Below are 15,141 nucleotides of genomic sequence, written 5' to 3'. Positions count from 1 at the left end.
GTGTTAAAACAAAGTATTGTTATGTTTTGGTCAGTTTTGTTTGGAATTATCAGAAATTCCCAACATGGTATCAGAGCTTGTCCATGCTCTTTGAAGACGTCAAAGAAGTTTAAGGAAGGTTTCTTGCTGAAGCAAATTATCCAGCAGAGTGAAAACGCTGTCAAGGTATTTTTCAGATTAGTTTTTTGTGTAACACAGTCAAGTATTGTAAGAATGGCCAGCACCAGCACTAGCATGGGTATCTTTAATACTCATCTCCCACAGTTCAATGGGAAAAACTATGACTATTGGGCAATAACCATGAGAGCCCTGTTTGCTTCTCAAGATTTATGGGAACTTGTTGAATATGGATTTGAAGAGCCAACAAATGAAGATGAGTTTAATGGATTAACTCAGGTAGAGAAAGAGCTATTGAAGAGCAATAAGAAGAAGGATTCAAAAGCCCTTGTATTTTTATATCAAGCAGTGCATGAGAGTGTGTTTCTAAGGATAGCAGCAGCCAACACATCTAAAGAAGCATGGAAAACTCTCAAGACAACCTATCAAGGCATGGAGAGAGTGAAGACATCAAAACTACAGTTGCTGAGGAAAGATTTTGAGAACCTGTGCATGAAGGAGTCAGACAATATTGACTCATTCTTCACACAAGCAATTGGTCTGGTCACACAGATAAGGTCTCATGGAGAAACTCTTGAAGAAAGGAGGATTGTGGAGAAACTATTGAGGTGCCTACCCTCAAAGTTTGATGTGATTGTCACTACCATAGAAGAGACAAAGGATCTCTCAAATTTTTCAGTTGATGAACTTCATGCATCACTGATAACACATGAGCAGAGGTTGAGTAGAAATGAAAACTCATCTCTAGAGAAAGTCTTCAAGACCCAGATGTCATTTGGAAGAGGAAGAGGCCAAGGCAGAGGAAACAAGAGAGGAAAAGGCATAAGCTAATACAGAGGTGGAAGAAACAGTTTAGCAAACGTTCAAGGAAGAGGCAGCAATCCAAATCAGAACTAAGGCCATGGCAGAAACGAACAAAGTGGACAATATCATGCTCAAGGACAAAGGTATGAAAAATCCAATGTCCAATGTTATTACTGTAAAAAATATGGGCACTATGCAAATGAATGTAAGAAAAAGCAGCATGATATGAGTAATAGATCTAGTGCAAATATCACTAGAGAAAATATCAGCCAAGATAATGTGTTGTTAGTTTGTAATATGGCTGAAACAAACAGTGAAGATATATGGTTTCTAGATTCTGGTTGCAGCAACCATATGACAGGAAACATAGCCCTGTTTTCTGCTTTAGATCAGAGTGTGCAGTTACAAGTCACACTTAGGACTGATAGTAAAATTTCTGTTATGGGAAAAGGAGAAGTTAAAATATTTACAAAGAAAGGTGAAAAGAAAACCATAGCAGATGTCTATTATGTTCCCGGAATGAAGTGTAACCTCTTGAGTATTGGACAGCTTATTCAAAAGGGTTACAATGTTTTCTTTGAGAATGACGTATGCACCATCATGGATAGAAAACCCAGCAAAAGATGTATTGCTGAAGTGAAGATGACGAGGAACAGGATGTTCCCTCTCAGAATAAGGGCAGATTTGAAAAATAAAGAAGTAATTGCAGCAGTGACACAAGAGGATCTCCAAAGCGTACCAAAGGATGAAAATTGGTTGTGGCATTTGAGATTTGGACATCTCAACTTTGGAGGTCTTAATTCGTTGAGTAGAAAAGGAATGGTAAGAGGATTACCATTGATAGAGAAGCCATACAACCTTTGTGAAGGTTGTATATTGGGGAAACAACATGTTTGGTCAATTTAGTGAAGTCTAAATTGCAACTTTTAAATGTCAACCCGGGGCTCGTAAGCTGATGAAGTGAGGTGTACTATATGTACTTAGATAACCGTTTTCTTAATCTTTTGTCGTTTTTAGTTTTTTTTTTTTTAAGTTTGCTTTCGAATGTATCTTTCCTACTGTGATGTGATGGAAGTGTAATAAATCAGGTGAAATGTGGATGATTGTGGTGATCTCTAAATGATTTCTCTAAACTTAAAAAGCTTGAACAACAACTGCGATAAAATCAACTCTTAAAGGAAAATAAAGACATCAAAAAGACTAATGACATCGGCCCAGTATCTCTGCTGCTGAATGAAAATAAAAATGAAATCTATATTAAATCCAACTAAAAGTAAGAACAACTATCTCACACTATTTCGACTCTTCAACTTAATCTTCTCTATGAAAAGATATCATGAAATGTTAAGCAATGTGAAATCTAAGTGAAACTACATAAAAGAGACTAGTCACAATACTTTAACTTTTTCTTAACCTTGGCCTTTCAGCTGAATTTATCATGTAAGAAACAGTTATGAATAAGTCAAGTAATGTGAGTTCTAAAGAAAACTAAATCAAGCTATACTAAATGATATTTTGGCTCCCAATAAAGTTATTTGATTATGGAAAAGGAACCATCAATAGATGATGAACAACTTGATATCTAAGAGCAGGAAGTAAAAGAAATGACAGTAAGGAAAATCAAAACTGCAAAACAATAAAGGTCAGCAACATAGACAAGATGATCACGCATGCCACTAGTTATGAAAAGAAAAGAAGGAAAACTGTCCCGGGCTTGCCTAAGAAACCTGCATAACACACTGATCAGTCATGAACATAAAAGTGCAGAAATGTAAATCAACAGAAATCAAAGTTTATGTATAGCTAATATACATGTTGAAAAGAAATAAAAACGCAGCAATTAAAAGACATCTGTACAACTAATATACATGAAACAAGAAAAAGAAATGCAGGAAATTAAAGGTTACTGTACAGGGCTTCAGCAAACAGGGGCCCTCTGCCTACTTCAGCCGGTTCAAGGAGCAGTTATACGCTTAAATGTAGAACAGTCTTCTCATGTATTGACAGCAAATGTAAAGTACAGTGGGGAGTTCAAAATTACATACAAAATGATTACAACAACGATTAACTCTACAGCGTTCAAGGACGCTTTATTTATAAGGAGAAAGCAAACTACTTTAACGAGATCTATGCTATTCAACCAGCTGTTTAAAAACACGTGAATCCTCTACGTCCCCGAATCTAGGTAACTGTCATAGTGTTCATTCAATCTGGAGAGTATGGTTGTTGGATTCGTGCTTCTAGATTGTCTCCGTGGCTGAGGATGATGCCACCTAGCTTTACGTGCCCAAAAACAGAGCAACGCAGAGCCGTGCCACCGCTGAACACTTCTGTTGACCGGTATTTGCCTCCTCGTTGACTGCGGGCTTTTATGGCTGTTCTGGGTGATCTGGAGGGACACGTACCATGTCCTTGACCCCTGGAACTTGCCCATGTGGCTCATCTTCTCGGAGGACACCTGTAACATATCGTTTAATAAAACAGCTGCGGAATCCTGTGTTGGCTGCAGAAACCTGGATCAGCTGCAGAAACGCAGCACACTGAACCAAAATTCTAAACCAAACAACAGTCACTTAGCATAGTTAGAAAACCATGTAAAAAGTCCTAAAATACAATGATTTAATCAACTTAGTGGATGAAATGAGTGGGAAAAGGAGGAAATGAATGGGAAAAGAAGGCTGAGAGGGTGTGTAAGGAGGTACAGGTTCAAGGCTCTACATACCCGCACTGTGAAGGTGTTGCATGTCCTCATGCAACCAAAACTTAGTTCTTTTTCCTCAATCCATGTGCTCTGATGCTTTTGCAAGAACATCCAGTCTTCTTCTCTTTCTCCTTGATGCCAAAATGGTCCTTGGTTTCTTGACTAGACACCTGAACTTCAAATTAATCAATGCCCTGCTCAGCTTCTTACACTTTTTCTTCAACTTTCTATTCTTCTTCTGCCACAGTCCTAAGTGAAGCATGGTATTGTCATGGACAATCTTTTCCACCTTACTTTGCTCTTTTAATGCTTCATTTTCTTGTTTAATGTGCATGTTTAAGACTTCTAGCTCAAACACTTCCTGTTTTAAAGACTGTACTTGTGCATCAAGTGGCAAGGTAGTGCTTGGTCCTGCAGCTGATCGTTCCAAGGACTCTAAGTAGTTATATGCTTCTTGCTGGGTGGAATCTACCTCAGGTGTTTGTCTCGGCCTGAACTCAAATTCTTGTAAAGGAGGACTGTTTTCTCTTTCCAGCTGAAAAGGACTTTCCTCACGTGGAGGACTTGCCTCAATGTCTTGCTGAGCTGGACCTTTTTCAGGTGTTCCTTCACCTAAATCAATAAAGTGTGATTGTTTTTCTTGGGTCACTTTCTTTCCTTTGAGCCTACTGCTCCTCCTCACATGTGGACTAGTGCTCTCTTTCTGGGCACTATGTTTTTCTTTTTGTTTCTTTGCTGAGGCAGCAGCTTGAAGATGTGCTAACCTTTCTGCCAAAGTTTGAGACTCTTCTTCTACAGATGGTTCAGGGGATGGATATGTCTCTTGAATAGTTACTTTACCTTTGTCCTTTTTCTGCTTCTTATTTCTAGCTCCCTCTTCTTCTTCCTCCTGAACAGTTTCCTGAGTGTCTACTGTAGGAAGGTCCTGGGCTGTAACATTTCTTTCTCTCCTCCTACTTCTTTTTGGGATTTTTGGGGAACTGCTGGCAGAGGCTTCAGTCACTTCTTGGAAGTGATTTCTGATCAAAAACTTTTCCCAAGTATCGTTATTATTTTTCAATTGATCTTCAATGAGAATTCTAATGAGCCCGTGATGATAAAGGTGGGATTCAATATGGCCTACATGTTTCTGAACAGCAGAGCTCATTTTCTTCAGACTTGCTAACAGAAAGTAAGGTAAATTAAGGGCATGGCCTTCCATAAAATTCATCATAATCCTTGCATGATACATATACATGGTGCCAAAACGACCCTCGCATGTAATAAACTTCTGAACAAGTAATAACAACGCAGACCATTCCTCTTTGATTACATGCACAGGAATTCCCTCAGTGAATATAGAAGTATCCATACCTGTGTTTTTGAGCATGACTTTACATCCTTGATCATCCAGGCCTCTGTTTTTAAACCATCTGTCTCCCTGTTGTGGTAAACTAGTTGCTGCTGCTATTGTGGCCTCTGTTATTGTAAATTTCAAATCCCCTACCTCCACTACGTGTCCATTAAAGGACCGAGCAAAAGCTTTAGTGACTTCCTTATTATAACCTCTAAACTTTTGAATAAACTTCAGCCACTTTGCTTTCTTCAATGACTCCTTCGTCTGCGGATACCCCTCCAGGTATTTTGGGCCCTCAGGTTCGGCTCTGAGTAACTTTCCCATTCTCGGCTTTCAACCCCGGCTGAAAATTTTACTGTGTGTGGACGTTCAAAGGAAAAACGAGCTGATTACGGGATTCTTAAGGTAAGTGGAGTGGCCGTAGTCGAAATGCAAAGCGTATGCAGTGACTGTAATCAGGGTTTAGAGCAAAGCTATGGAGGTTGCAGCGGAAATGGAGAGCAGAGAATGGTATGAGCACGAGGTAAACAACAGTCACGGGTTTAGCATCAAATGCATGCGGAAGTGGAGTGGTAAATGGGCAGTATAACGGCTGAGTCCTTTCGAATCGGTTGGCTTACGCCACGTCTCATCGTTGGCTGCGGAAGTTATGGTGGAGGAGAGCCGTAGTACAGTAGGTCACTTCTTCCACGTACGGCCAATAAATGAAAGAGCAGCCCCATTTCGAGTTTGAATTAATAGTGATTGTGGAACCGTTAGAAAGGAATAGGGTGGATGGATTATCATCGTGGAAGAGGAGTGATATGGATCTTGCCGTATCAAATCATTGTATTTAGTGGAATTTCCATGATCTAATAACTATGCATACAATGACATTAAATTGTTATTTGGTATAGATTTTGATCATACCTTTGGAAGTTTGCCATTTTTTGATTAAGGCTTCTGACCCATTATTGCTTTTTGATCTTGCAGATGCCTCATATCTTTGCTGCCTTTGGTGATGATGATGCTAACCTTTGACTGTGATTTTCTTTTGAAAATAGAGTGCTGCTGTAGAGACAGAGTGATGCTGGCTGCGGAAATCATTTCGAGCTGTGGAAACTGGTGCTAGCTGCGGAAACGGTTTCCAGCTGCGGAAACTGAGACAAAACCCCTTTAACTGCACAAATATAGTTAGAAAAAGAACTAACTGAAGGAAATAGTCCTGAGAAGGACTTTTATTGATGGAATGGAATGAAATGGAAATGAAGTGGAATGGAGATGAAGATGAGATGGAGGTGAAGATGGAAATGACAAGTGAGGTGAAGTGAAGATGGAAAGGAAGAGAGATTTTTTTTGGAAAATATAGAGTGTCAGGTGTCCCTGATTTTCACTCTACATTTTCTGTATAAGACTGCCAATCTATGATTGGTTTTCAGGCTTATACAAAAGAATTTTTTTTTCTTTTTTTCAACTGAAAGAAACAAAGATTAGGCTGATGGAGGAGAAGGATTCCTCTCCACCAGCTTCATTGCAGAATTTTCTTGAAATATTTTGACAAAGTCCTCTTTTGAGAGTGGCTTATGATAAATTTTCAATCGGTGGCCATTCACAATGAGAGGAGTTTGAAACTCATCAATAGTCTTGACTCGAACTGCTCCATTGCTAAAGACTTCACCAATCTCATATGGTCCAAGCCAATGAATATGAAATTTTCCTTTGAAGTCTTTAAACTTGGAATCAAATAGTAACGCCCAATCTCCCTTTTGAAACTTTCTCTCTTTGATATATCTATCATGCCACTTAGTTTTTTGGTGCTGAACTAGATCAGTCCTTAAAATTGCATCTTGTCTTATTTCATCTAGCTCATTCAGCTGCTCCATTCTGTGCTTTTGGGCTTCTGATAGATTCATCCCCAACTGAACTGCCATCTTGAAGGTCTTGACTTGAAACTCAATGGGGAGCAAGACTTCTTTCCCATAAACAAGTTCATAGGGAGAATGTCCTATTGTGTTCCTCCATGTAGTTCTATAGGCCCATAAGGCTTCAGGAAGCCTTTTTGCCCAATCTCTTCTGTGGAGATGAACAGTCTTGGTGATGATACTCTCAAGAACTTTGTTTGTGGATTCCACTTGACCATTTGCTTGCGGATGGTATGGAGTAGATTATCTGTGCTTGATTTTGTATTCTTCCATCCGCTTCTCCATCAAGTTAGATGTAAATTGACTTCCCTGATCTGTCACAATTTCTCTTGGGACACCAAAACGAGTAAAAATATCCTCAAAAAGAAATTGAACAACTGAATTTTCAGTGGCAGAAGGCAATGCCTTGGCTTCTACCCATTTAGTAACATAATCAGTGCAAACCAATATATACTTCTTTTGTCTAGATGGTGGATTAATAGGTCCAATGAAATCTAAAGCCCATTTTTCAAAGGGTTCGATGAGGACCTGTGGATTTAATGGCATTTCATTTGAAAGAGTTGGTCTCCCAATTCTTTGGCAGCTGTCACACCTTCTAACATATTGTTTTGCATCTTTGAAGAGAGAAGGCCAATAATATCCTAAAGAAAGGATTTTATAGGCAGTCCTCTTGTCAGCAAAGTGTCCACCGCACGGTTCATCATGACATGCCTTAAGGATGTCAGGCATTTCATCTTCCCGAACACATGTTCTGATCACAAAATCTAGCCCTGTTTTGAACAATTCATTAGAAATCCATGAATACTTTGAACTCTCCTGAATGATTTTCCTTTTCTCATTAGGAAATAAGTGTGGAGGTAGCTTCCCTGTAACCAAATAGTTAGCAATATCTGCATACCAAGGAGTTTTAGTAGTTACTGCAAACAAATATTCATCTGGAAACTTATCCTCTACAGGAGAATCTTCGTTAGTATTTTGGATTCTAGACAAGAAATCAGCTATTGTATTTTGTTTTCTTGGTCTATCTAACACAGTAATATTGAATTCTTGTAATAGTAAAAGCCATCTTGTAACTCTGCCATTAGTAATAGGTTTGTTCATGAGATATCTAATTGCAGAATGATCAGTATGGACAAAAGTTTCATAGCCTGTTATATAATGTCTAAACTTGTTGATTGCATGAACAACGGCTAAGAACTCTTTTTCAGTCACAGTATAATTTAACTCAGTGGGAGTCAAATTTTTACTGGTGTAGTAAATGGCATAAGGAACTAAATCCTTTTGACCCAACACAGCTCCTAGAGCTGTATCTGAAGCATCTGTAGAAATATGGAAAGGAAGTTTCCAATTTGGCCCTCTCAAAATGGGTGCTTCAGATATTCTTGTTTTTAAAGTTTCAAATGCAGATTGACAGTCAGGATCCCAATTGAATTCACAGTCTTTTGTAAGTAATTTGAAGAGCGGAGATGCTATCTTAGTGAAGTTTTCAATAAATCTTCTATAATATCCAGTAAATCCAAGAAAACTTCTAACATCTTTTTGACAATTTGGAATAGGTAACTTGGAGATGACTTCAAATTTTGATCTATCAACTTTAATTCCATCTCCTGAAATATGATGTCCTAAAACAATCCCTTCAGTAAACATCATAAAACATTTTTCATGACTTAATGAAAGATTTGTTTCTTTACATCTTATAAGGACTTTTTCCAAATTTTCTAATGCCTCTTCAAATGAATTACCATAAACTGTAAAATCATCCATATAGACCTCTACACAATCATGAATTAGATCAGAAAATATTCCTAGTACTGCCCTTTGAAATGTTGCGGGTGCATTACATAATCCAAAAGGAAGTACTCGGTAAGCAAAAGTTCCCCAAGGACAGGTGAATGTGGTCTTGTCCTGATCTTCAGGTGCTACCTGAATTTGATTATAACCACTAAAACCATCCAAAAATGAGAAATACTTTTTGCCTGCTAAAGTATCTAATACTTGATCAATAAAGGGTAAAGGAAAGTGATCCTTCAAAGTTGCCTTGTTCAATTCCCTGTAATCAATGCAAACCCTCCATTTACCATTCTTTTTAGGTACTATAACCAAAGGAGAAACCCACCGGCTATCTGAAATGGGGTAAATGAAGTTTACATTAAGTAACTTTTAGAGCTCTTCTTTCACTATCTCCCTAAGGTTTGGATTCATCCTTCTTTAAGGTTGTCTGATTGGTCTACTATTTTTCTCAATGTAGATGTGATGAATGCAAGTCTTAGGGTCAATACCTTTCATATCAGTATACTCCCATGCAAATGCAGTAGAATGTTTTTGCAAGATTTTGGTTAGCTCCCCCTGTTGTGATTTTTCCAAGTTTCTGTTGATATTCAATGTTTTCCCTAGAAAAATCTCAATGGCAGAACTACCAAATTCTTCCATAGAGAAAAGAGACATTTGTCTAGATGATAGACACTCAATGTTAGAATCCAACTGAAATTGTGTGTGGTCATATTCTGAAGATGGTTCAAAGTTTTCTAATGTGTTCAGAATTTGACTATCTTCACTGATCTCAGAAATGGTAAAGACAGGTTGTATAGTATCTTCATCATCAACCCACTCATTATCTCCTATTTCTGTAATTGCTTTTGCTGGAGGATACAGTTTGAACTTCTTTGTCGAATTACCATCATAAATATACATATCCCCAGACCTACAACTTATGAAAGCATCAGCTGTGGCTAGCCAAGGTCTTCCTAAAATAAGAGGATGTCCTCCTAGATTACTCTTGGGAGTTAAAATCATGAAATCCACTGGATATTCCCAAGAGTCTAGGGAGACTGGAATGTCTTCTAATACACCATCTGGTTTAATAATTGATCGATCTGCCAGTTGCAATAAAGTAGGTGTAAAAAGAAGATTAGGAAGTTTTAGCTGTTCCATAGTCTGTCTACTCATGATGTTGATAGCAGCCCCTAAATCAATCAAAGTATTTGGTATTTCTACCCCATTGATATGTGTTTTGACAATTGGACTACCGGGATCTACATATTTCTGCATAGTAATTTTTCCCATCATGATATCTGCAATTTTCCCTACCAGGTGGATCCTTCTGGTATCTCTTGGTTTCCTTCCTGGTCTTTTAAGACTCAACTCCTTTATTGTTTTTGCTAGAATAGGAATCTCTTTAATGGCTTGTAACAAGGGAATCTTGATACAGACATTCTTCAATTCATCTAGAAAATTATAGTCAGGCAACCAAATTTGTTTTTCCACTCCTTTGTCAATTTGTAATCTTTCAGGAAAAGGAGGTGTGGATAAAGATACAGGTTGCTCAACTATCGGAGTTGTGGGGGTTAATTCTTTTTCTTTTTCTTTTTGAGTGTTTGGGTTTTGAAGAGATGCTTCAGAACCCTTATTGGCTTCAAGAGACTCTTCCTCAAAAATGCTTTTCTTTTGATCATTTATAGAAGGTTTATCTAGGACTCTACCTGATCTGAGTTGTACTTCATTGAGAGGAACAATCATATAGGTAGGAAATTGTTGACCTTCCATCATGTAAGCATTTTGAGGGTTTTTATTATTGGGGTTTGGCAATGGCTGAGAAGGAAGTTGATTTGACTTCTGCTGAAATGGAAGCAAGAGTTGAGAATTTGGGTTCTGTTGAGAAGGTTGTTTTTGTTGTTGTTGTGGAAATGGCAATGATAGTTGTGGATTTTGATTTGGAAGTTGTGGAGCTTGTTGGTTTTGAAAAGATGGAGGATATTGGTAGAATTGAGCAAATCTCCCATAAGGATTTTTCATACCTTGTACCCATGATTGAAAAGGGTTTTGAGGTTGGGACCAAGGTTGTTGCCAAGGATTCCAATTTGGTGGGGGTTGAAAATTCATAGAGTTGCTAAACCCCTGATTTTGTTGCCCCTGCCAAGGTCTCCTTGCAACGAAACAAAGAGATTCGATTGTATTTGGATCTTCTTGAAAGACAGCTTTGAGCCCAGGAATTGAAGGACAATCCTTGGTCTCATGATTCTCTGAACAAATTACACATGTTTCTACAACTTTTGCATCCAAGGGACATTCCCTTAGAGCATGTTTCTTCCTACACTTTGGGCAAAAGATGGCCAAAGCCTCAGCTTCTTCTTTCTGCTTATTGTGAATCTTAAGGGTGTCTAGTTGCTCACTAAGACTCCCTAAGATATCAGTTTTGAATTCATCAAGCATGTTGCCAATCTCAGCCCTACTTACCGATCCAGTTGCAGATTTATTTGCTCTGATGAGAGAAGGATCTCTAGGCCCTTTTTGAGTTTTAGATTTCCCCCTTGAGAGATGGACACATAATTCTGCTATATCAGAAAGTGGAAGTTGAGATATATCTCCTTTCCCCATCATGTTCAAAATATCTATCCATTCATCTCTAATGGCTTTTAATAGAAGGGCTTTCAAGGTCTCCTCATCCAAGTTACTCATTTTGCTCTTTTCAGATTATATTGAAATCTTTCAAGTAACTCCTCCAAGTTTTCATCTTCTTTTTGCATCATTTTGAATACCTCATCCTTGTGATTGGTGGGCATACAATAGTCCAGGTACCTATCCAAAAATGCTTGTTTCATATCATTCCAAGACCTAATGGATTGAGTGAGTAATCCCATGAACCATTTCAAGGCTGCTCCTTTCAATGTTGAAGGGAACAATTTGAGTTTTTGAGAGTCGTCCAAATAATCATAAGTTTGACACACTACCTCAAACTCAAATAGAAATGTTTCAGGGTCCTCATTCCTAAGCCCATGGAAGTTTGGGAGGACAGATGGTGAGATGTTTTTCATTGTGGCTCGGGAGTCCTCATCAACTATAGGAAACCCGAATGAGTTATCCCCATCCCTATTCCCCCCAATGTTACCTCTACCTCCTCCATTGTTTCCTCCTCCTCCTCTACCTCTACCTCTACCAAATCCAGTTGCTCCTTCCTCTGTCATGGTAGTTTCCCTGGAGACTTCAGAGTCTTCTGGTTCTTCTACTAAGGGTGTATGAGAAGGAATTTCTCCCTCTTCTTCAGATGATTCTACTTCTTCAATTACAATTTGTCTCTCTGTAGAAGGAAGGAAAGGATCTCTTTCTAGTTCAGATTCGATGGAAGGTGTGGGAGAGTCGGCTCCTGCCTCTTGAATTCCAGGAATCCTAGGGCTAGGAGTGTAAGTTGGAGATGATGGAGGTGTCTCTTGTCTATTCCTTGAAGTAGATGGAGTTGTAAAAATCGAACTTTTGTCTCTAGCTAAAAACCTTCCCCTAGAATCTCTTGCTCTATGCATGTCATTTTTATTTTTCTTCAAGTCGGGCTAATAATTCTCTTTCTGATCTTCCAGGTCACTCTAGGTGCAAGAAGAGAGCATACTCAAGAGACTATTAAACCAATAACTTTCTCTTTTCTGATCCTCCAGATCACATTAAGTGCAAGAGGAGAGCATACTTTGAGATGTTATCAATTTTCCTTCCTTGAAATTTTCTTGTTTTTTTTTTTTTAGAAATTGGCTACCTAATTTCACTTCCCCGGCAACGGCGCCAAAATGTTTGGTCAATTTAGTGAAGTCTAAATTGCAACTTTTAAATGTCAACCCGGGGCTCGTAAGCTGATGAAGTGAGGTGTACTATATGCACTTAGATAACTGTTTTCTTAATCTTTTGTTGTTTTTAGTTTTTTTTTTAAAGTTTGCTTTCGAATGTATCTTTCCTACTGTGATGTGATGGAAGTGTAATAAAGCAGGTGAAATGTGGATGATTGTGGTGATCTCTAAATGATTTCTCTAAACTTAAAAAGCTTGAACAACAACTGCGATAAAATCAACTCTTAAAGGAAAATAAAGACATCAAAAAGACTAATGACATCGGCCCAGTATCTCTGCTGCTGAATGAAAATAAAAATGAAATCTATATTAAATCCAACTAAAAGTAAGAACAACTATCTCACACTATTTCAACTCTTCAACTTAATCTTCTCTATGAAAAGATATCATGAAATGTTAAGCAATGTGAAATCTAAGTGAAACTACATAAAAGAGACTAGTCACAATACTTTAACTTTTTCTTAACCTTGGCCTTTCAGCTGAATTTATCATGTAAGAAACAGTTATGAATAAGTCAAGTAATGTGAGTTCTAAAGCAAACTAAATCAAGCTATACTAAATGATATTTTGGCTCCCAATAAAGTTATTTGATTATGGAAAAGGAACCATCAATAGATGATGAACAACTTGATATCTAAGAGCAGGAAGTAAAAGAAATGACAGTAAGGAAAATCAAAACTGCAAAACAATAAAGGTCAGCAACATAGACAAGATGATCACGCATGCCACTAGTTATGAAAAGAAAAGAAGGAAAACTGCCCCGGGCTTGCCTAAGAAACCTGCATAACACACTGATCAGTCATGAACATAAAAGTGCAAAAATGTAAATCAACAGAAATCAAAGTTTATATACAGCTAATATACATGTTGAAAAGAAATAAAAACGCAGCAATTAAAAGACATCTGTACAGCTAATATACATGAAACAAGAAAAAGAAATGCAGGAAATTAAAGGTTACTGTACAGGGCTTCAGCAAACAGGGGCCCTCTGCCTACTTCAGTCGGTTCAAGGAGCAGTTATACGCTTAAATGTAGAACAATCTTCTCATGTATTGACAACAAATGTAAAGTACAGTGGGGAGTTCAAAATTACATACAAAATGATTACAACAACGATTAACTCTACAACGTTCAAGGATGCTTTATTTATAAGGAGAAAGCAAACTACTTTAACGAGATCTATGCTATTCAACCAGCTGTTTAAAAACACGTGAATCCTCTGCGTCCCCGGATCTAGGTAATTGTCATCGTGTTCATTCAATCTGGAGAGTATGGTTGTTGGATTCGTGCTTCTAGATTGTCTCTGTGGCTGAGGATGATGCCACCTAGCTTTACGTGCCCAAAAATAGAGCAACGCAGATCCGTGCCACCGCTGAACACTTCTGTTGACCGGTATTTGCCTCCTCGTTGACCGCGGGCTTTTATGGCTGTTCTGGGTGATCTGGAGGGACACGTACCATGTCTTTGACCCCTGGAACTTGCCCATGTGGCTCATCTTCTCGGAGGACACCTGTAACATATCGTTTAATAAAACAGCTGCGGAATCCTGTGTTGGCTGCAGAAACCTGGATCAGCTGCGGAAACCTGTGTTGGCTCCGGAAACGTAGCACACTGAACCAAAATTCTAAACCAAACAACAGTCAATTAGCATAGTTAGAAAACCATGTAAAAAGTCCTAAAATACAATGATTTAATCAACTTGGTGGATGAAATGAGTGGGAAAAGGAGGAAATGAATGGGAAAAGAAGGCTGAGAGGGTGTGTAAGGAGGTACAGGTTCAAGGCTCTACACAACACAGAGAAAGTTTTCCAACCGGGAAAAGCATAAGGGCAAAGGCACCCTTAGAGATTGTCCACTCAGATTTATGTGGACCGATGCAAACTCCATCACTTGTAGGCAGCCAATACTCTCTAACATTTATTGATGACTTCACCAGAAAGATTTGGGTTTATTTTTTGAAGAACAAAAGTGAAGTGTTTGAAAAATTTCAAAATTTCAAAGCACTTGTAGAAAATCAAAGTGGGTTGCGTATCAAGGTTTTTAGAACTGACAGAGGAGGTGAGTATATCTCCAAAGAATTTTTACGTTTTTGCAGAGAAAATGGAATTCGTAAGCAATTTACAGCAAGGTACACCCCGCAGCAAAATGGAGTTGCTGAAAGGAAGAATAGGACCATCATGGATATGGCGAGGAGCATGTTGAAGGCAAAGCATTTGCCAAATGATTATTTGGCTGAAGCTGTACACTGTGCAGTATATATTTTGAATAGGTTTCCTACAAAAGCAGTGATGAACAAAGTGCCGGAAGAAGCATGGAGTGGGAGAAAGCAAGGAGTCACCCACATGAAAGTTTTTGGTTGTGTGGCTTATGCACACATTCCAGATCAGCTAAGGAAGAAATTGGACAGCAAAGGGGAGAAATGTATTTTCATTGGATACAGTGAGGAATCCAAAGCTTACAGGTTGTATATCCCATCTACCAAGAAGTTTTTTTGTGAGTAGAGATGTTCAATTTATTGAGGAGGAAGCTTGGGATGGAAGCATAGAGAAAACAATGAATGTTAAAAACTGTTTGTCTCATGATGAAGAAGATGAGGAGATGGCTGAAACACCCCAAACAACAGCGCCAACACAAGGATAGCAAGAGACACCCTTGAGGAGAAATGAGAGTGCTTCT

Source organism: Pinus tabuliformis, chromosome Q, assembly GCF_031772625.1.
Source record: "Pinus tabuliformis cultivar Carrire ecotype Pingquan chromosome Q, CPIR1, whole genome shotgun sequence".
NCBI classification, from domain to species: Eukaryota; Viridiplantae; Streptophyta; class Pinopsida; order Pinales; family Pinaceae; genus Pinus; species Pinus tabuliformis.
This window is presented reverse-complemented; position numbering follows the sequence as displayed.